This window comes from Microtus pennsylvanicus, chromosome 4 (genome assembly GCF_037038515.1).
Source record: "Microtus pennsylvanicus isolate mMicPen1 chromosome 4, mMicPen1.hap1, whole genome shotgun sequence".
NCBI lineage: Eukaryota > Metazoa > Chordata > Mammalia > Rodentia > Cricetidae > Microtus > Microtus pennsylvanicus.
In genome coordinates, this window is record NC_134582.1 from 46,612,231 (window position 1) to 46,632,222 (window position 19,992).

At 51.3% G+C, this 19,992-nt stretch overlaps 1 protein-coding gene across 1 annotated transcript in view; it reads right to left on the reverse strand.

The window, feature by feature from the left end:
• Psd2 (pleckstrin and Sec7 domain containing 2) overlaps nt 1–15,960 on the reverse strand; it is a 106,840-nt gene extending 90,880 nt beyond the window's left edge. Inside the window, exon 1 of the mRNA XM_075968930.1 lies at nt 15,903–15,960. The gene's annotated coding sequence lies outside the window, so the exon portion shown is untranslated. The remainder of the gene's footprint in view (nt 1–15,902) is intronic.
• Nucleotides 15,961–19,992: the final 4,032 nt, after the last annotated feature.

Sequence of the window (19,992 nt, forward strand, 5' to 3'; positions counted from 1 at the left end):
GCTCAGAGGTTAAGAGCACTGGCTGTTCTTCCAGAGGTATTGAGTTCAATTCCCAGCAACCACATGGTGGCTCACAGTCATCTGTAATGAGATCTGGTGCCCTCTTCTGGCCTCCAAGCATACAGACTGACAGAACACTGTATATATAATAGATAGATAGATAGATAGATAGATAGATAGATAGATAGATAGATAGATAGATAGATAGATCTTTTTTTAAAAAAAAATTTGTTGGGCCGGGTGGTGGTGGCGCATGCCTTTAATCCCAGCACTCAGGAGGCAGAGGCAGGCGGATCTCTGTGAGTTCGAGACCAGCTTGGTCTACAAGAGCTAGTTCCAGGACAGGCTCCAAAGCCACAGAGAAACCCTGTCTCGAAAAACAAAAACAAGAACAAAAAAAAATTGTTTGTTTGTGTTTGAGACAGGATTTCTCTGCTTAGTCCTAGATGACCCAGAACTGACTCAATAGAACAGGTTGTTCTCAAACTCAGAGATCTTCCTTCCTCTACCTCCAAAATGCTGGTATTAAATGCATTCACTACCATGCCTGACTCAGTAAAATCTTAAAAAGAGATAAATAAAAGAAATCTCAGGAAAGAAATCAAGAAAGAGAGGGACTGGGCTGGAGAGACGGCTCAGTGGTTAAGAGCACTGACTGCTCTTCCAGAGGTCCTGAGTTCAATTCCCAGCAACCACATGGTGGCTCACAGCCATCTATAATGAGACCTGGCGTCCCCTTCTGGCTTTCGGGCACACATGGAAGGAATGCTGTACACATAATAAATAAATAAATATTTAAAAAAAAAAGAAAGAGAGGGACTGAAGAAATGGCTCAGTGGTTCTGAGGATTTTTAAGAAGTTCCCTACACCCACATGGGGTGGTTCACAACGGCCAGTAGCTCCAGCGCTAGCGAATCTAACGCCCTCTTCTGGCCTCCGAGGGTACCACATGCATGTGAACATACATACACAGAGGAAGACATCAATCAAAAAGAAAAAGCCTCTTAATTTTTTTTTTACAAACAACAAGGGGCTGGAGAGATGGCCAGAGGTCAAGAACACTGACTGTCTGTTCTCCCAGAGGACCCAGGTTCAATTCCCAGCACCCTTATGGCAGCTCACAACTGTCTGTAACTCCAAGATCTGACAGCCTCACACAGACACGCACATCAGGCAAAACACTGATGCATGTAAAATAAAAGTAAATTACAAAGAACAAAATCTAACTTTAGCTGTGGCTCTTCCACCCCAGATCCAGAAGTCTGTTCTCCATCCGGGGTGAAACGCAAACCCAGCAAGACGTACAGCCTCCATCTCTCCTGCTCCAGACACATAAGCCCTGCAAGGGGTTCTTCCTCAGTCTCTTCAGAGACTCTCTCAGAACCACCACCCCTTCAGTGGCCATGTTCTGCTCCTGGGTCCCTCCAGAGCAGCCTCCAGGAGGAAATCCTGCTGGGTGCCATCTCCACCCTGCTCCCTTGCAGGCCTCACATCTGGAACCATTTCGGCCTGGAAAGGCAGAGGACTGAGGGGCTGCCCCTCCTTTGATGTTGGGGCTGTGGGAAAGGGTCGTGCCCTTGGGTGGGGGCGAGAGGTCACACTGCATGGCTGGCATCCCTCCTGAGGCTAGGAAAGGGGGCGTGGGAGGAGCTGACTGGGACAGGGCTGGGGGCGGGGCCTTATGAAGACGCAGTTGCTGCGGAAGGACAGAGAAGGCCAGCACTGTCATCACAAAGGAAAGGCAGCCATGCTTCCTCTTGCCAAGCCTCAGTTCCCCGCCGCTACAATAGGAAAGATCCACGGAGAAGGTTCTTTGATTTTTTTATTTTTAGTGGCTTTTTTTTTTCAAGACAAGGTTTCTCTGTGTAGCCCTACTCCAGAAACTTGCTCCGTATACCAGGCTGGCCTCAAACTCAGAGACCCACCTGCCTCTGCCTCCAGAGTGCTGGAATTAATTAAAGGTGTGGGCCACTGCCATCCAGCTTTGTTTTATTTTATCAAGAAATTGTCTTATTGTGTTGCTATGCAGTCCGGACTGTCTTAGAACTCATTATGCAGTCCAAGATGGGTTTAAACTCATGATAATCCCTCTGCCTCAGGATCACGAATGCTAGGATTACAGTTATGAGCCACCACATTTGCTCAAAGAGGATGCTCCCAGGCAGGGTATGGTTCATGACGCAGGAATCCAGCGCTTGGGAGGCAGAGGCATCTGGAAGTTCAGGCTACCCTTGGTTAGCTATACAGTAAGTTAAAAAAAAAAGATGGGGGGGGGCTGGCTGGAGAGATGGCTCAGAGGTTAAGAGCATTACCTGCTCTTCCAAAGGTCCTGAGTTCAATTCCCAGCAACCACATGGTGGCTCACAACCATCTGTAATGGGGTCTGGTGCCCTCTTCTGGCCTGCAGGCATACACACAGACAGAATATTGTATACATAATAAATAAATAAATATTTTTTAAAAAGATACAGAGAAGCTGTGTCTTGACAAACCAAAAAAAAAAATCAGTAAAAGGGGAGAACTGATTCCTACAAGTTGTTCCCTAACCTCCATATGTGCACCATGGTAAAAGGGGAGAATTGATTCCTACAAGTTGTTCCCTAACCTCCATATGTGCACCATGGCCCGTGCATGGCTGCACATAAATAAATAAAAACTTAAGAGATGTTTCCACAAGGGGCCAGCAGCATCCCAGTAAAGCTCAGGTTGGGACAGCTGCTGCTGCTATTGCCATTACTATTACCATTTTCTTTAAAAAAAAAAAAAAACAGGGTGGTGGTGGCACATGCCAGCACTCAGGAGGGAGAAGTAGATGATTCTCTGAGTTCAAGGCCAGCCTGCTCTACAGAGCGAGTTCCAGGATAGCCAGGGACACACAGAGAAACCCTGTCTCAGAAAACCAAAAAAACAAAACAAAACCAAAACTGTTTAAACACCAAAACTGCCGTTCCGTTGTAGGGTCCAGGAGAACACACCTGCGTTTATCACAGACTGTGGAACCAAACACTGACACGCGGGGGAGGGCGGAATGGGATAGTTGGGGAGAATTCCCACAGGAAGCAGGGGGCTGCCCTTCAGACACAAGAGTGCCTGACAAAATAAGAGTGTGGGCTCGGGAGAGAGGGTGTGCCAGGGAGCAGACAAGCTTAACTAAGCCCTGGAGACAGAAGGGTGCCCTACAGGCCTGGGGAGGGGGAGGGAGCTCCTGGTGTAAGGCGCAAGGCCGACAGGGGAGGGGAAGACCTCCAGTGGCCCTGACTTAACTGGGGCGATGAACGCAGCAGAGCCTAACGGCTCCTTCTAGGGTAGGACTCTGCCCTGAGGACCTCTTTGCCCCACCTACACTGCTTCCCATTCCATGCTCCCAGGATCCGCAGGGGCTACCGACACCCACTCCTACCTAGCCCCCCTACCCGGCTCGGAGAAATCAGGTGGCTGTTCCCGCTCTCCTTATTTATTCCTTTACCCCCCCCCCCCTTTTTTTTCAGGAGACGATAATTATTCAGATCAGCCTGGTGATTTACTCGGCAATCAGAGCCGCTCGATGCGGTGGCCGCGGAGCCGAGACAGACGAGCATCGCCAAGGAAGATGAGACCGGGGGCTCAGCCCCCTCCCTCCCGCTCGCCCGCCCGGTCTTTGTTCTCTTCGAGGTCTGCACCCGCGCTGCTGGCCCACAGTGGAGGCGCCCAGCCTCGCGGACACAGCAGCGACCTCGGGGGCTGAGAGCAACTGTACACAGGCTTGCTCCTCAGGGAGGGGCATATGGGGGCACGTGTTGGATGTGCGTGTTTGTGTGTATAAGGGGAAGGCGATGGGGTATACCAGTGGGAGCATCGCTGTCAGGTGTGCAATTGGGATGTGTGCACCTGTTTACCTACCAGGGCCTTAGCACAGGTGTTACTGCAGGCTTGCTTAAAAGTGTGATGGGCAGGTAACCAAGTGGATGTATTTGAGGCACACATAGAAAGAAGAGAGGACGACGGTTGAGGCTCCGGTGAGGCAACCGTCTGAGAGACCCATAGATGGGACAAGGCAAGCTTCTAGTTTATTCTCTCTGACCGCTTGTGCTGGAGCAGGCCGGGGCCAGGGGTGATGAGCTCAGAGCCTAGGTCCGTGGTGGGACCCAGCGGTCAAGTGACAGAGGTGCGGCTGTGTTCAAAGACGAGCGTACATGCGTGTTCAAAGGTGCGGGTGCATTTGTGTCCGCAGACCTTCGCCTCCTCCTGCCTGCGGGCGGGCGCGGTGACGATGACCTCATTACCGCCTCCACAAGGCCCCTTGAAATCCCTGCGCCTCCGCATTTGGCTGCTCTAAAGTGATGGGAACGGCCTGCGCTTCCTGATCAATCGCTTAAAATTCAGGGTCGGCTCGCTGCGCTAGAGGGCTGCCTGCCAGCCCCGCGCAGTGCGCTCTGCCGCCTCCCCCCACTCCCTTGCTTTGGGGTGGTGGGGGGAGTCGCGATGCCGTCGTATTGGAAAACATCCCCGCGCTGGCTGGGGGGCCCGGTGGGGCCAGCGCTGGAAGCCGTTCCACTCGAGCAGATGGCTGTGAAACTTTGGCGGCGAGATAAATTGGGTCTGACGGCGTGAGGCCGGCTCACAGATGGGAGGGATTCTCACGCCGGCCCCCACGTCCGGCCCGGCTGCGGGCAGGGGCCGGTGCCGCGCAGAGCCCCCCTTGGGTACTAGTCCCGCCAATTTAGGGCTCCCGGGAGCCACCCACCCTCCTGGGACCTCCCTCGGTCGAGGGCGCCCTCCATCACCTTCCTTCCGGCCCCAGAGCTCCCGAGAGACGAGCCAGAGGGAGGGGCGCCCCCAACGACCGCCCAGTCACCTCCGCCAAGCTGGCAGCTGGGCTTTCCCCCTCCTCTGCCATCCGCAGAGGCCTGAAGCGTGAAGGTTAACAGCTGGGGGGGAGGCTGCGTCTCCCTCTCTCACCCCCTCTTTGCTGCAGCCCCGCCCATCTGCCAGCCCTGGGGATGTCGTAAACAGGGCTGTGAGGTGTGTGTGCGGAGGGGGGCTGAAAGGAGGGATAGAGAGGAAGCCAGACAAAGAAAGCGAAAATGTGCGAGAGGCGACGAGAGACCAAAGCATAGACCAAGGGACCTAGAGAGGCAGCGAAACAGAGATGGAGGGTTAGACACAGAGACACCCACAGAGAGAAAGGATGTAAGAACCTCGGAGCTAGACAGAAACACATGATTGGAAATGGGAGGAAGGGGAAGGATGGAGCAAGGGCACTAAATACTGGCAGAGGTGTAAGGTGCACCGGCCTCGAGGTTTGGACGACCCTGGAGGATGGGAATGTGCAGAGGCTGGGGAGCAGGGCAGGACCCTGGGCTACTCCAACCCTACCCAGAGCGCGGGAGTGCCACTGTCCGTGGCCGCGCCTTAGATCTCCGCGTCATTTCCCCCGCCTCGGTTTCCCCTGGAGTGCGGGGGTATGGGAACACTGCACAACTGTCGCTCGGCTGCAGAGCCCTCCCTGCTGCCTCGTCCGCGCATCAGTCCAGCGGGCAGATATCGATCCTTTCCAGCCAAGCTCGATACCCGCGGCCTGCAGCCTGCTGTGCTACAAAGAAGGAAAGGCTAGCTCTTCAGGACGCCTCCGCGGAGATTCTGTGCCAGAATGAACCCTGGAGGGCCAGGGTCAGAGCGGAGAACTGGCTCCTGCAGGTCTCTGTACCGAGCCACTAGGCAGGCCAGGCAGTCTGAGGCAGGGGCATAACCTGGGTGACCTCGGGCCCAGCCTCCTACAGGGCGCGCGAAGCCAAAAGGGGAAAAAATATTCATGGAGTTGATGAAGTTGAAGTTTTGTAAAGGGCGTGAAGGAGACAGCCAATCAGCAGGCCGTTATTTACATGGCCTCTCGGATTGGCTCTCATGGTGCCTCTTTAGAATATTACTTTGAAATCTTAAGAAAAACGTAAATTCCACCCATGAGGAAGGAAGGAGGCTCTAACAAACCCCTCCAAATTTCATGCCAGGTTCCCCCTGGGAGAACTCCCCCAGACAAACTCTGAAGGGAGCTGGAAAGTGGAATGCCCAACCCACAGATAGAGATAACTAACTGAGATCCAAAGGCACAGAGGTGCAGTTTAGCTGTAACCCAGCAGACAGGTTGTACCCGGCACTCTTCTACCTACCCACATGGGGGTGTGGGGGGGGGTCAGACATGTTGGGAAGAAGGGCTTGGTTCTGGCAGTCTGTTAAAAGTCATCCAGTGTCATGAAAGGGACTGACCCAATGAGCAATTCTCTGCAAGCTTGCGGACCACAGTTTCAGAGGTAGGCTGGTTGTTCCCTCGCTTACCCTCGGGCCAGTCTGACCTGGAGATCTGTTTCCCCCCACAAGCCAGTCAGGCAGACATGAATACCTGGGGGGGTGGGTTATGGGGGTGAGTGTGTGCAGTGACAGGCTGAAGCCTCCAGAGCCTATAAAAGGGTGTCTTGATCAATCCACCCCAGGAGTCTCCTGCATTCATGCAGACTGCCCTGTTCAGCAGACTCTGAGACTCCCTCGGGGAGAGGGAGAAACTGGGATATTGGCAGCTAAGCATGGAGAGTCCGTTTCCACCAGGACCTCCCCACCGTCCCCTTACCCAAGGAGTTGGCCCTTCCACCCACGCTGAGAAAAGTGGGGGGGGTGCCTTTCCCAAATCTCGCCCATTTTTATGACCCACACCCTTCTGCCAGGGGCCTAGACAACTCAAGACTCTGGGGGTAAAGACTATCAAGGGCGTTAGGAACTTAGGTCTGTGGCTAAGGCTAAAGAGAAAATCCCTCAGCCTGTGGTGAAGTGGGGTGTTGGTGGGTGAATGGACTCTGGTAAGGTTCTATCCCACCTAAAGACAGAGCCTGGAGACCCCACTTCACCCAAATCCTGACAGCATCTGTGAAGGCTCCTGTGGTCCCTGTGTGCATACCCCTGTGATAGCTGGCTGCAGTAAGCACACCTTGTTTGCAGTGCCGTGGACCAGTGCCTAAGCACCTAAGGGATTCCACCACCTTCCACCCACCAAAGCTCAACCTCCTAATGACCCAGACTGCTGTTTGACTCGAGACACAGCTCAGCTCAGCTCTGGGCCCTGGGCCTCCTGCAAGGCTGTGTCCTCCGGAACCTACCATTCTCAGTGGAGGCTGCTACAAAGAAATTCTAGAGGCAGTGGGTCGGTCCAAGAGGAGCTTGGGAGGCACAGTTGGTTTAGCCTACGTCCGGAAGTGGGGTGGGGCAGCAGCAAGGTCCCCACAAAGTCACAAAATCTCATCCCTGCCTCCCTGCCCACCTCATAAAAAGCAGGGGTGGTTCTGGAGAGTGGAGGACTCGTGTGTGTGTGTGTGTGTGTGTGTGTGTGTGTGTGTGTGTGTGTGTGTGATGTGTACACAGGGTTTGAGAGCCTCCCCCTCACCCCCGCTGCCTCTGCCACGGTGGCACTCTGAGAAGCTGAGATAATCCCTTGCCATCTGTCTTGTGTTGCTAACCCGCTCAGCCGGACAGCTGCCCAGGCCACAGCTATGCAGATGGGTGCAGAGTAGTGAGGGGCACTGAAGGAGCTGGCTAACTCCAAGGACCAGGCAGGAAGGATGCTTGATCCTCCTACACCAGAATATACCTACGGTACAGAAGAAGAGAATAAAGCCAGAGATGGGCAGGTCGGGACTTCCCCTGCTCCTGTTTTTTGACTGTGGGCTGGAGGTTGGGAGTGACCCTCCCAGCATGCACTAAGGCGGACAGGGATGGTCTGTGCACTTATTTTTGCTTACCCTCTTTTATGTGTATATACATCCCTCCCATGGCCAGGCAAATCCATCTCAACTCTTCCTCCTCCAGACAGACCAGCACCAGGACCTTCAGTTTGTTTCCCAGAGCACAGAGGAAGGCACATGGGATATTTAGCTGGTAGACCTGCTAGTACAGGCTCATTCCCTGAGATAAGGAAGCAGCTCAGTGAGGAAGGGGGAGGTGCTGGAGGAGCATATCTCTAGGTCTGCCTCCGTAACTGTTCCCCATAATAAAGTCTCTCCCCCTGCCTCAGCACCCACTTCCAACCTGTGGCTCTGTCCCTCATGAGGCTGTGAGGTTTTTAGTTAAAGCCAGATGATCAGACTCAGGAGATGTCAGGATGGGTTAGGCAGGGTCTGGGGAAGGATAAAGTTTTGTCGTTGTGTAGGTCCTCACCTTCCCCCTCCCTGCAAGTCATCTCTTTCCTCACACGCAAACAGCGTGCTTCCACACGCAAACAGCGCTCTTCCACACGCAAACAGAGCGCTTCCACACGCAAACAGAGCGCTTCCACACGCAAATAGCGCCCTTCCACACTCAAACAGCACGCTTCCGCATGCAAATAGCACACTTCCACACGCAAACAGCGCGCTTCCACACGCAAACAGCATGCTTCCGCACGCAAATAGCACACTTCCACACGCAAACAGCGCTCTTCCACACGCAAACAGAGCGCTTCTGCACGCAAACAGCGCGCTTCCACACGCAAACATCACGCTTCCGCACGCATCTCCTCTTACTTCAAGCTGCACCTACACCCACACAAACGTACTCACAGTCATACGCGGTGCCTGTAAACATAGCTGCACAGATACAAATGCAAACTCAGCCTTCCAGGGCCACACACCAACGCGCAGGCCTCAACGCTCACACCAAACATTGTCCTCCCTTGACCAACACACACTTGGGCTCCCAATTTCTAAATGCCACCTGCGACCCCCCAGCCACGCCATCGTGTATAGGGAAACATCTCATCTAGTAGGTAAGAATCTGTTCTGTCCTTCCCGCCTGTGTAAAACACTCTCCAGGCCCTTAAGGCCTTGGGAACTGCCTCCAGGCCACAGTCCTGGAGAAGAGCCCCTCCTCTTTTGGGTTCTCAGCCTTCCTAGGCCCAGGAAGAAAAAAGGAACAGGATCATGTCCCTTGGGCTCCTTGGCAGGGGATGAGACAGACCTGGAGCCATGGACTCCAGGCCTTGTCATATACACACCTCATACACTCATCTGCCCAGCCCTCACCCACAGTCACACACTGGTGCTCACAAACCACCCTCACGTTCACACAAGTCCCTGTCACCTCGTCACACAGTCAGCCACACTCCCAGGCAGCCTCTCCTTCCACCCAGTTACAGTCCCACCTGGACAGGCCGCCACGCTGGGGCCCTGAGGTCAGCATCTCGCTGGCAGAGGCTCTGAGGCCCACACAACAGTCTGGTATGCAGAGAGACAGGAAGAGATGCCTGCCGCAGAGGCTCCTGAATAATTCAGGGCAGTCACTGCTCTGGTGGCAGTGGCCTGTCAGCTGCAGGGGAAAGTTGGTGGCTGAGTTGTTCTGAAAAGATCCCTCCCAGGGCTGCAAGGGAAGTCTGCCCAGTTTAGAGGTTCATGAAGTCCCACATGCTCTTTCTCTTTTCATCTTTATCGGGGATGGCAAGACTTTACAGGTGGGGAAACTGAGGCTCAAGGTTGCCAAGTAGGACCCCAGGCTCCCACCAGCACCCTCTTCTCCATATACATAATCAGAGAGCCTTTTTGCTCGTTTTGCCTTCATGCAGATGGGAGGTGAGTGAGGACGTAATCTGAGAGCCTACAGTGTGTCGCTGGGGCTGGAACCAGAGAAGGCCTCTAGCTCTTCACCTGAGTATAGCAGGCCCGTGGGTACTGCCTGAGGAATGAAGGCATCAGGCAAGGGCAGTACGGTAATTCATGCCTCAACCTTAGTTCACCTAACAGACCTCTTTGTGCCTCAGTTTCCTTGTCTGTAACATGGGTGCCGAGGGCACTGACTTCATGGTAAGGCTTTAGGACAGGCTATTGACATGCAGTCTCTCCATTCTAAAGGCTCTAAGTAGCTAAAACTATGGTATGGGAGGCTGAAGAGATGGCTCACCATTAGGAACACTGGATGCTCTTTCAGTGAACCCCAGTTCAATTCTCAGCACCTACATAGTTGCTCACAACCTTTTATAACTCCAGTTCCAGGGGCTCCAATGCCCTCTACTGGCCTCTGCTGGCCTCTGCAGGCAGCAGGCAGCAGACACACACACACACTATACATACATACATACATGTACACACATACATGCTGCATGTACATACATGTGTAGTGAGCCGGACAGGATAGCCATTACAAGATGGCGCCGACATCCTGTCTTGTTGGTTACAAACAACTCCATATTTGGCTATGGCTTTGAGAGCTGCGCGTCCCCGCTTCCCGCATGCGCGGTGGATGAAGATCCTCGAGCCTATCCCGATGCGGTCTGGTGTCAGCTGTTGGTGGCAGCCAATCACAGGGCGACCCGTGTGCCAATTTAAGCGGCTGCCTAAGTGCCCTCCTTCCCTTCGCTCCCTGCCCCTCCGCTTCCTGTCCCTCGTTTTCCTGCCCCCTCCTTTCCTGCTCCCCATCAATCAAGGGCACTCCAGTAAAGCGTGATCTGAGTGGAATCCTGATGTGGTGGTCGTTCTTCCTTCACCGGTCAAGAAGTCCGCCACATACATGTACATATTACACACATGCTGCATGTACATGCATGTACACATACATGCTATACATGTACACATACACACATGTACACACACATACACACTGTACATACATACATGTACAGAAATTGAAAACAAAATAAAATAATTTTTAGGATAAAAATAAAAGTGTGACATGGATAATCTTGCCAGAGGAGAGCTAGCCTCAAAGCAGTGGTCTGTACACACCCTCCCTGGCTGGGTGCTGGGCCTTGAAAACCCTCCTTTCCTGCTGCCCCTCTCCAGCCCAGTGTCTGTCACCTTCCCAAGACAACAGCTGTGGTCTTTTACAAAGTCCACCTCACCCCCAACTTCAGCACCCAGATGGCTGTTCCCCTGTGTTTCATAGGCTTCTCTACCTCACACACTGAGTTGGCGGAGGGTGGGATTTTTAAGCCCTGGTCACCCTGTGTCATGTCAGCAAGCTAGGCTGTCTCTGCAAACCAGCAAGATCATGGGTCTGTTCTCTCTACCAAAATAAAAATGCCCTCCTGGTCAGAACCTCTTAAAAGGTTAGGCTGGGTGGTTGTGGAGCATGCCTTTAATCCCAGCAGAGGCAGGCAGATCTCTATGAGTTCAAGGTCAGCCTGGTCTACAGAGTGAGTTCCAGGACAGCTAGGAATACACACAGAGAAACCGTGTCTCAAAAAGCCAAAAAAAAAAAAAAAATCAGAACATGGATGCTTTGCTCAAAGACCAAGCATCAGGTTCCCTGAGCTGAAGGGTCATCTACCCAAGGCCAGGGTACCAGCAGTTAGAGGAAAGTGGCATATGATTGGCTTGCCAGAAAGGCAGACACTCACTCAGTCTCCAGAGCCCTGAGCCCAGAGATTACGGAACATCCTCCACATTTGATTCAAAATAAAAGCCACAGCAAGCCATAGACCCGAAACTTAGACGTCGGCGGAAATTAAAATAGCTTCTCGCTGTTTCCTGGTTTCAGTATTCTGGACAAGCTCGTGAAGCCGAATCAGGCACTGGGCTGTCTCTCTGACTTTGTTCTTGTGCTGTTTCTGCTTCACTGGGACCTCAACACATGCTTTTCTTCCTGGAGCTGACCCTGGCAGGTCTTGGGGGGATGATCTGGACCCCAAAAATGAGGTCAATCCCAAATGAATGTGTCCACGCCCATGCAGCGCCCCCCATGTTTTTTTGTGGTCCCTCGGGAGGCGAGAGACTAGGGCTACCCCAGACACCCCTCCTCTCAGCTGCTCCCCACAAGGTTTCCAGCAACCCCCGGGCCCCTCCCTTTTCTGGGGAACCTTGCGGCTGGGCCCGTGCCTGCGGCGAGTCTCACCCCAGTATTATTTTAGTCACAGACAGACACGAGGCAGATGGTGACAACATCCCTTCCCAGCTCCCCACTGACGAGAGCCCGAGCCGTTGCCGCCCTGAAGCCTCAGGGTTCTTCTCCCTCAGGAATATTTCAGTCCCGACTCAGTGGCTAAATGTGGCTGCTCGTGTGAGACTAGCGCACATCTGCGCCTCCTCTCCTCTTCCCTGCACCCTGCCCAATTCCAGGGCCGCGTTGAGAGTCCCTAGGATGCCCTGCCCACATCACCCCTCCCTATTCTCCCTCTGCTCTTCTGGGTGACTGCTATCAGGCCATGAGCACTGACCCCTAGGAGAGGCAGCCTTTGTGCCCACTTGACAGATGGGGAAACAAGGGTTCTGAAAGAAACCGGGGCCCAAGAGTCAAACACCAGGCGAGGAAACATAGGCATCCCTTTGTCACTTCCGTCTCCACCTCCGGTCTCCGTCTCTGGCGCTGTGCTAGCCTCCAGCAACCTTTGTTCAGGGTCACAGACAGTCCCAAAGGTGTTGCCAAGCTGGAGGTAACTACTGGGGGCAGGAGGGAGGGCGCAGGGGAGGGGTGGGGAGTGGGGGTGTCCTGTGGTATGCTGAGGCATGTCCAGGCAGACACAAAATAAAGTCAGGACAAGATGGTGTCACCTCAGCCATTTGACTTCCCTCTAGGATCTGACCTGGGGCTCAAGCCTGGTCTAGCCCTACCTGCCTTCTTCTGGCAGGTTCTGGCTCAGAGGCTAGAAGCATCCAGGGCAGGATGGAGACGTTCAGGGCGAGGGAGCTGTGGCAGAGGACAGGCCTGGTACCAGCTGTACAGGTACTTCGTAAATCACTCAACTTCTTGGGCTCTTTGCCTTCATCGGTTAAATTCGGAACAGTAGTATGCCCCTTTGCCCCTAATTAGGTACGGAGACAGCTAGATTCCCCAGGCCACCGCCAATAAATATTTTTTTTTTAATAAATGATGGATCGCTGAAATTAACATCAGGCGTGGCTCAATTGGGCTGATTGTCTTTGGAACCTCAGCTTTACCTTGGTGGTCCACTAAGAGCTGAAGATGGCCCCTGCCCAGCTCCTACAATACAAAGTACTTGGGGCCATTCATTTGTAGGTAGGCACAGGGCAGAGGGCCAGGCTCAGGCTAACAGGGCATGGGAGATGGGTTAAGGTTGATTTGGTTCTCAGGCCCTTTTCTCCAGCCACCCACTCTGACTGGCCTTGAGAGCTGGGGGTGCTTCCTTGGCAGGTGAGGACAAGTTTATACCCAGTCAGACCTCCTAGTTGTGGGTTCCCACCTGCCTCCAGCACAGACCCCCTCCTCTACCTCAGCTGGCCTAATTCTGTAGGGCTTGGCCAAGACACACACTAGCAAACACACCCATCCAGCTGGGTGTGGAGACACAGTCTTTTAATCCCAGTGCTTGGGAAGCAGAGGCAGATGGATCTCTGTGAGTTCCAGGCCAGTTCTCAAAAATAAAACAAGAACAAACAAAACCCCACCCCCACCCATCCCAGTGACCCTCACACCTTACAGAGGCCTCCGAACTCACACCCTTCAACTGGAGGCACAGATGCAAAGATGTACATGACTCAATGTTTGTGATAAAGTATTCAGTTGGCAAACATCTTTTTGTTTTGTTTTGTTTTTTCGAGACAGGTTTCTCTATAGCTTTGGAGCCTGTCCTAGAACTTGCTCTGTTGACCAGGCTGGCCTCGAACTCACAGAGATCCACCTGGTATTAAAGGCGTGCGCCACCACCGCCCGACTGGTAAACATCTTTGTATTGCAGGGCCCACCATATATCATATCATGATCCCAAACACGTGCAGCAGAAACTGCGCCCATGCAGTCACACAGCAAGACTGAACATGAGCGGCAATACGCAGGCCCAGCCCAGGTCCCCAGCCCAGGTACACAGGTAGACACAGCAGGACGATTGGGTCTGTCCTCTGTGTCCAACCTGGACAGGAACGAAGCGAGTCCCAGCAGCTCTGAGACAGTCTGGGTCGGAGACAGGGCCTTGGAGGAGGAATGGCCAGGTCAGGATCAGCTCTGCCAGCTCTGCATTGATAAGACTAGAGCCCAGTATTCATGGCCCACAGCAAGCAGGTCTTCTGTGGCTAAAAAGACAGAAATTGGGCTGGAGAGATGGTTCAGGGGTGAAGACCACTTACTGCTCTTGCAGAAGACCTGAGTTCCATTCTCAGCACCCACAGGGCAGCTTACAACTAACCATTGTAACTCCAGTTCCAGGGGATCTGTCGCCCTCTTCTGGCCTCCTTGGGCACAGCATGTATATGATGCAAATAATAATATAGGCAAAACACCATACACATCAAATAAAAATAAATCTCTTTTAAAAGGTCAGGAATTGGCAGGTTTGGTGGCATATGCCTATGACCCTTGAACTGGGGAGGCTGAGGCTAGGCATTGATCTACACAGAGACACAGTGAGAGCCTGCCTAAAACAAAACAAACCCAGGCACAACGGCACAAACCTTTCCTCTAGAGCTTAGGAGGTGGGGTCAGGGGACTCAGTAGTTGATTATCCTTAGGCTGGGCGGTCCTGGCGCACGCCTTTAATCCCAGCAATTGGGAGGCAGAGGCAGGAGAATCTCTGTGAGTTCGAGGCCAGTCTGGTGTACAGAGCTAGTTCCAGGACAGGCTCCAAAGCTACACAGAAACACTATCTCGAAAAAAAAATTATTATTATTATTTTTTTTTTTTTTTTGGTTTTTCGAGACAGGGTTTCTCTGTAGCTTTGGTGCCCATCCCAGAACTAGCTCTTGTAGACCAGGCTGGGGGGAAAAATTTAATAAAAAAAAAAAAAAAAGATTGTTCTTAGTTTAGTTACATAACAGCAAAGCAGGCTCAAGGCTAGCCTGGGCTACAGGAGATACTATCTCAAAAAGAAAGAAAAAAGAAAAAAAAAGGACTAGTGACATGGTTCAGCAGATAAAACCCCTGCTTCACAAGCCTGACTGGAGCTCACTGTCCAAGACTCGTATAAAAAGATGGATGTGGTAAGCATCTGTGGTCCCAGCACTCCTGTGGTGAGGTGGGAAGCTCAAATATCAGCTAACGTGAGTATGCTATACACCAGAAACAAAAACAACCCAGCCTAACCAGCAGCCCTCCCTAAGCATGCCCTCAGACGTGTGTGCGCACGCGCGCAAGTGTGTTTATCTAAATAAATATTTTTTAGAGCAAACAAAAGGTCCCCTGTGGTGGCACAAGCCTGCCATCCCCCCAAAAACAGACGGTGGGGCACAGCCCGGCTCTCAGTGCTCTAGGGGCAGAGGCAGATGACACTCTGGGTCTGGTGAACGCAGAGTTCAGGTCAACCAAGGCTACCTAGTGAGACCCACTCTCAAACAAACAAAGGGGCCGGAGACAGGGCTCAGCAGTTAAGAGCACTGGGTGCTCTTCTAGAGGATCCGGGTCCGATAGCCAGCACCCACATGCTGGCTCACTCCGGTTCCAGGAGATTGGCCATCCTCTTCCGGCGTTCACAGGCACTGACTGCATGCGGTGCATATACATAAATGTAGGCAAATCACCCATACACAGAAGAATACATTTAATAACTATTTTTTAAAGATAAAGCTCTTCCCTAATGGTGTACCTGAACTTGTCACCACTACCAATCTCTCTCCCAGTAGCCACCTGCCAAGGTCACCCTCACACTTCTCACAGCAAACTGGGTGGGGCTGCTCGCTGTCACCACTAAACCACAAGAAAAGAAAAGCTGAGTGCCGGCGCAGAAACCTGTGGAGACGCTTGGCTGAGTTCTGAGCAGGAAACCGCACTCAGCCAATCACAGGCCAGAAGCAAACGTCCCTCCGCGTTTTCAGAACAGGCCTCAAGGACACCGCCTAGCAGCCCAGGAGCTCGGGAAGGCCTGTCGGAGAAGGGACCTCTCTTCTCTGGTTCTGCCTCCCTCTGGGTTCACCTGTGACTTCCAGCCCTCACGGGCACTCTGTGGTGCCTGCTCCCCGGGCTAGCATCTGCGACCCTCCATTCTCTCACTCCTGTTCTTACGTTTGTTTTCCTTTGTTTGGGGAACTCACTCTCGAGCTGGTGGCATTCTTCACGTCTCAGCCTCCTGAGTGATGGAATCACAGGCATTCTACCCGACTGTGTGTTTCTCTAGGACTCTTCCAAAGCCGTTCTCTCCGCCGAGAACATGTTCCCGGTCTCTATCTTCTGACATCCAGACTATCCATCAAAGCCAATGTCATCTCCCCAGAGAAGCCTCTACCAAGAAAAAGAAAAACAAAAATCTCAGTTGAGTGCAGGAAGGAGAAAAGAGGACCCAGGTGGGATACCTAAGAAGCAGCCCATCGCTGCCCAGAGCACAGGAGACTTCGAGAACCAGGGCCTCGATTCTCCAGGCTGCTGGGGGATTCCTAGGAATGGTCAGGATCAACCTCTGCATCTGTTGACACCAGCACTAATGGTGCCAGCTATAGAGGGTTAAATTGTTGGTGTTTTATACAGATCAAGGCAATGACCATCCAGTCTGCTAGGAATTATTGAAAAGTTGGTTTCACTTAAGAATGAAGCGAATCAGTAAAACTGTCATTTTACGAAATATCAACCTTGAATACACACCTATTTAAGGCCTTATGAGATGGCCTGGGAAATTCACACATGCCAAGAAGACAGGGTTTCTCTGTGTAATAAACAGTCTTGGCTATCCTTGAACTCACTTTGTAAACCAGCTTGGCCTCGATCTCCCTCCCAAGTCCTGAGATTAAAGGAATACACCACCCTGCCATGCCAGACTATGAATTTTATTTTTAATTAAAATATTTTTTTTTTGCGTATAACTGTTTGGTCTACACATCTGTGCACAACGCGTGTGCCTAGTGTCCTTGGAGGCCAGAAGACAGTGAACTGGCTGTTTTGTTTTCTTCAAAATGTTCTCCACAGTCCAGGCTGGCCTTGAATTCTCTTCATAGCTAACCCCTGTTCAAAGCTGGGTCACCACACCTTAGGCAATTAGCTTATTTGTCTGCTTGTGTTATTTTTTTGTTTTGTTTTGTTTTTGATAGGGTCTCACCTAGCCCAGGCTACTTTCAAACTGTGTGGCCAAAGATGACCTTGAACTCTTCATCCTCCTGCCTCTACCTCTTAGGTGCTGAAATTACAGTCATGTGACATCATACCAGAGTTTTTAAGGTGCTGAAGATGGAACCAGCATGCTAACTCCACCAACTGAGCTACACCCACACCCCAACTAGCTCTTTTCAAGTTGCTATTTAAAGATTTCTGCTTTTATATGCATGTTTGCCCACATGTATGTGTGTGCACTGCAGTGCCCAGGAGGCCAGAAGAAGGCGTTGGATCCTTGGAACAGTTTCAGATGGTTGTACACTGCCATATGGATGTTCGGATTTGAACCTGGGTCCTCTGGAAGAGCAGCCAGTGCTCTTACCTGTGAGCCATCTCATCAGCCCCAAAAATTATTACCGCTATTCTGTGCACACATGGTATGGCGGTGGGTTCCAGTGCCGGAGTGTAGGAAGTCAGAGGGCAACTTTGTTCATTTGGTTCTCTCCTTTTCATGGCTTCCGGGAATCTAACTCAGATCTCTAGCTCACTCAGCCAGCGTCTTTACCCAACCCACTCCGCCATCTCACTGGCCCATCAACAAGCCTTTTATTTCCTTTTTTGTTTTTGCTTGTTTCTTTGTGTAACAGGCTGGATTTCCTGGAACTGGCTCTGTAGGCCAGGCTAGCCTACTGGCATCCACTTGCCTCTGCCTCTCTGAGTGTTGGGATAAAATCTGTGTGCCACCACGCTTGACTTTCCATTTTCTCATGTGCGTGTGTGTGCATGTGTGTGTATGCATATGTTGTAGTATGTGGGCATGTATTATGTGTATGAGAGTGTACCTGTGTGAGAGTGCAGGCCCAAGGTCAATGTTCGAATCATGCTCCATCTCTCTTGCACGTTACTGAGGCAGAGTCTCCAATCAAACTCAGAGCTCTACAGTACAGTTAGTCTGGATAGCCAGCTTGGCTCTGGGATCCCCAGTGAGACTGGAACTGTAGGCAGGCCATACGCCCAACTGCCCAACTAGCATTTACATTGGTTCTGCGGATCCATACTCTGGCCCTCTTCCTGGCGTGGGAAGTAGCTTTCCACCTGAGCTATCTCCCTAGCCCCTGGTACTCTTCCCCTTTTTTAAAGAGTGGGACCCCATTTTAACTTGATAAGAAAGACTCAGGGGCAGGGTGTGGAGTCATGCATCTGTTGCCCCAGCTGCAGTAAAAGCTCAGGAAGAAATATGCCCTGAAGCCGGTGTTAGAAGCCAGTCTGGGCCACACTGTGAGACCCCATTTCAGAAAAGCATACAAAAAATGTTTAAACCCCAAACTTCAGATTCTGATATCTTTCAGCTGTTTCCTCAACAACAATGAAATGGGTCACTCACTTCAAGGAAACAACGGACAATATTTGTTGCTGATGATAGAGTTCTATTCTCTATCCTGGGAGGCTGGATTTATACACATCACATAGGCTTTACCCCTTCTGGAACATCCCTGATATAATGAAGTGATATCAATGAACATGGTTATTTAATACAGTAAAATGAAGTGTGTTGACAATTGAAAGATCCACATAGCTCAGGGAACAGACTGTCCAAGCGAGCAGTAAATTCATAGTGTTATAGATTCAGGCATAATGGGTGTGGTGGCACACACCTTTAATCCCAGCAGTCAGAAGGCAGAGGCAGGTGGATGTCTGAGAATTCCAAGCTAACCCGGTCTATAAACTAAATTCCCAGTCAGTCAGGGCTCCGACACAGTTGTGTCTTTAAACTAATGCATTAAAAAAAATGATAGTTAGGCAAATGAGCTAAAATTTACCAACAAAAACTCATTGGTGGGCTGGAGATGTGACTCAGTAGGTGAGAGCATTGGCTGCTCTTCCAGGGGACTCACGTGTGATTTCTATAGGGCAGCTCACAACTATCAGTAACTTGGTCCATGGGATCCAACACCTCCTGCCCTCTTGAAACTTCACTGTATATATGCAGTGCACACACATCCATGTAGGTGAACATTCATACGTGTAAAAGCAGAAATAAATCTTTAAATAATAGTAATAACAGTAATAATTTAAAAAGAGCAAGTTGGGGTGTGGGTGTAGCTCAGTTGGTAGCACTAGTTGCTGGTTCCATCTCTAGTACCTTAAAAACCCTGGCACGAGGGATCAGGAGTTCAAGGTCATCTTTGGTCACACAGCCTGTTTGAAAGTAGCCTGGGCTAGGTGAGACTCTATCAAAACAAAAACAAAAAACAATAAACTAATTGCCTAAGGTGTGATGACCCAGCTATGATCCTGTCACACAGGGTCACTCGGGAGGCAGAGGCAGGTTCGTCAGGGGTTAGCTATGAAGAGAATTCAAGGCCAGCCTGGACTATTGAGACTGTCTTGAAGAAAACAAAACAGCCAGTCCACTGTCTTCTGGCCTCCAAGGAACTAGGCACACACGTTGTGCACAGACGTACATGTAGACCAAACAGTTATATGCAAAACTATATTTTAATTAGAAATAAAATTCATAGTCGGATGTGGCATGGCGTGGTAGTGTGAGCCTTTTATCCCTGTCCTTGGGGGCAGAGGCAGGCTGCACAGAGAAACTCTGTCTCAAACCTGAAAAGAGAAAAGTGTCAACTGTAACCGCAAGTGATGGAACTTTCCTTTGTCTTTGTTTCGTTGGCCTTGTTGTTGTTTGTTTGTTTCATTTGCACAGCACCATGGATCAAATGCAGGGCCTCCTGAAAGCTGGGCAAGTGTTGTATCTAATGAAGCTTTAATTCAATTTATTTGAGTTGGATCAAGGTTTTCTTTTTTTTAATATTTATTTATTTATTATGTATACAATATTTTGTCTGAGTGTATGTCTGCAGGCCAGAAGAGGGCACCAGACCTCATTCCAGATGGTTGTGAGCCACCATGTGGTTGCTGGGAATTGAACTCAGGACCTCTGGAAGAGCAGTCAGTGCTCTTAACCTCTGAGCTACCCCCTATGTATTTTTTTTTTTTTTTTTGGTTTTTCGAGGCAGGGTTTCTCTGTGGTTTTGGAGCCTGTCCTGGAACTGTAGACCAGGCTGGTCTCAAACTCACAGAGATCCGCCTGCCTCT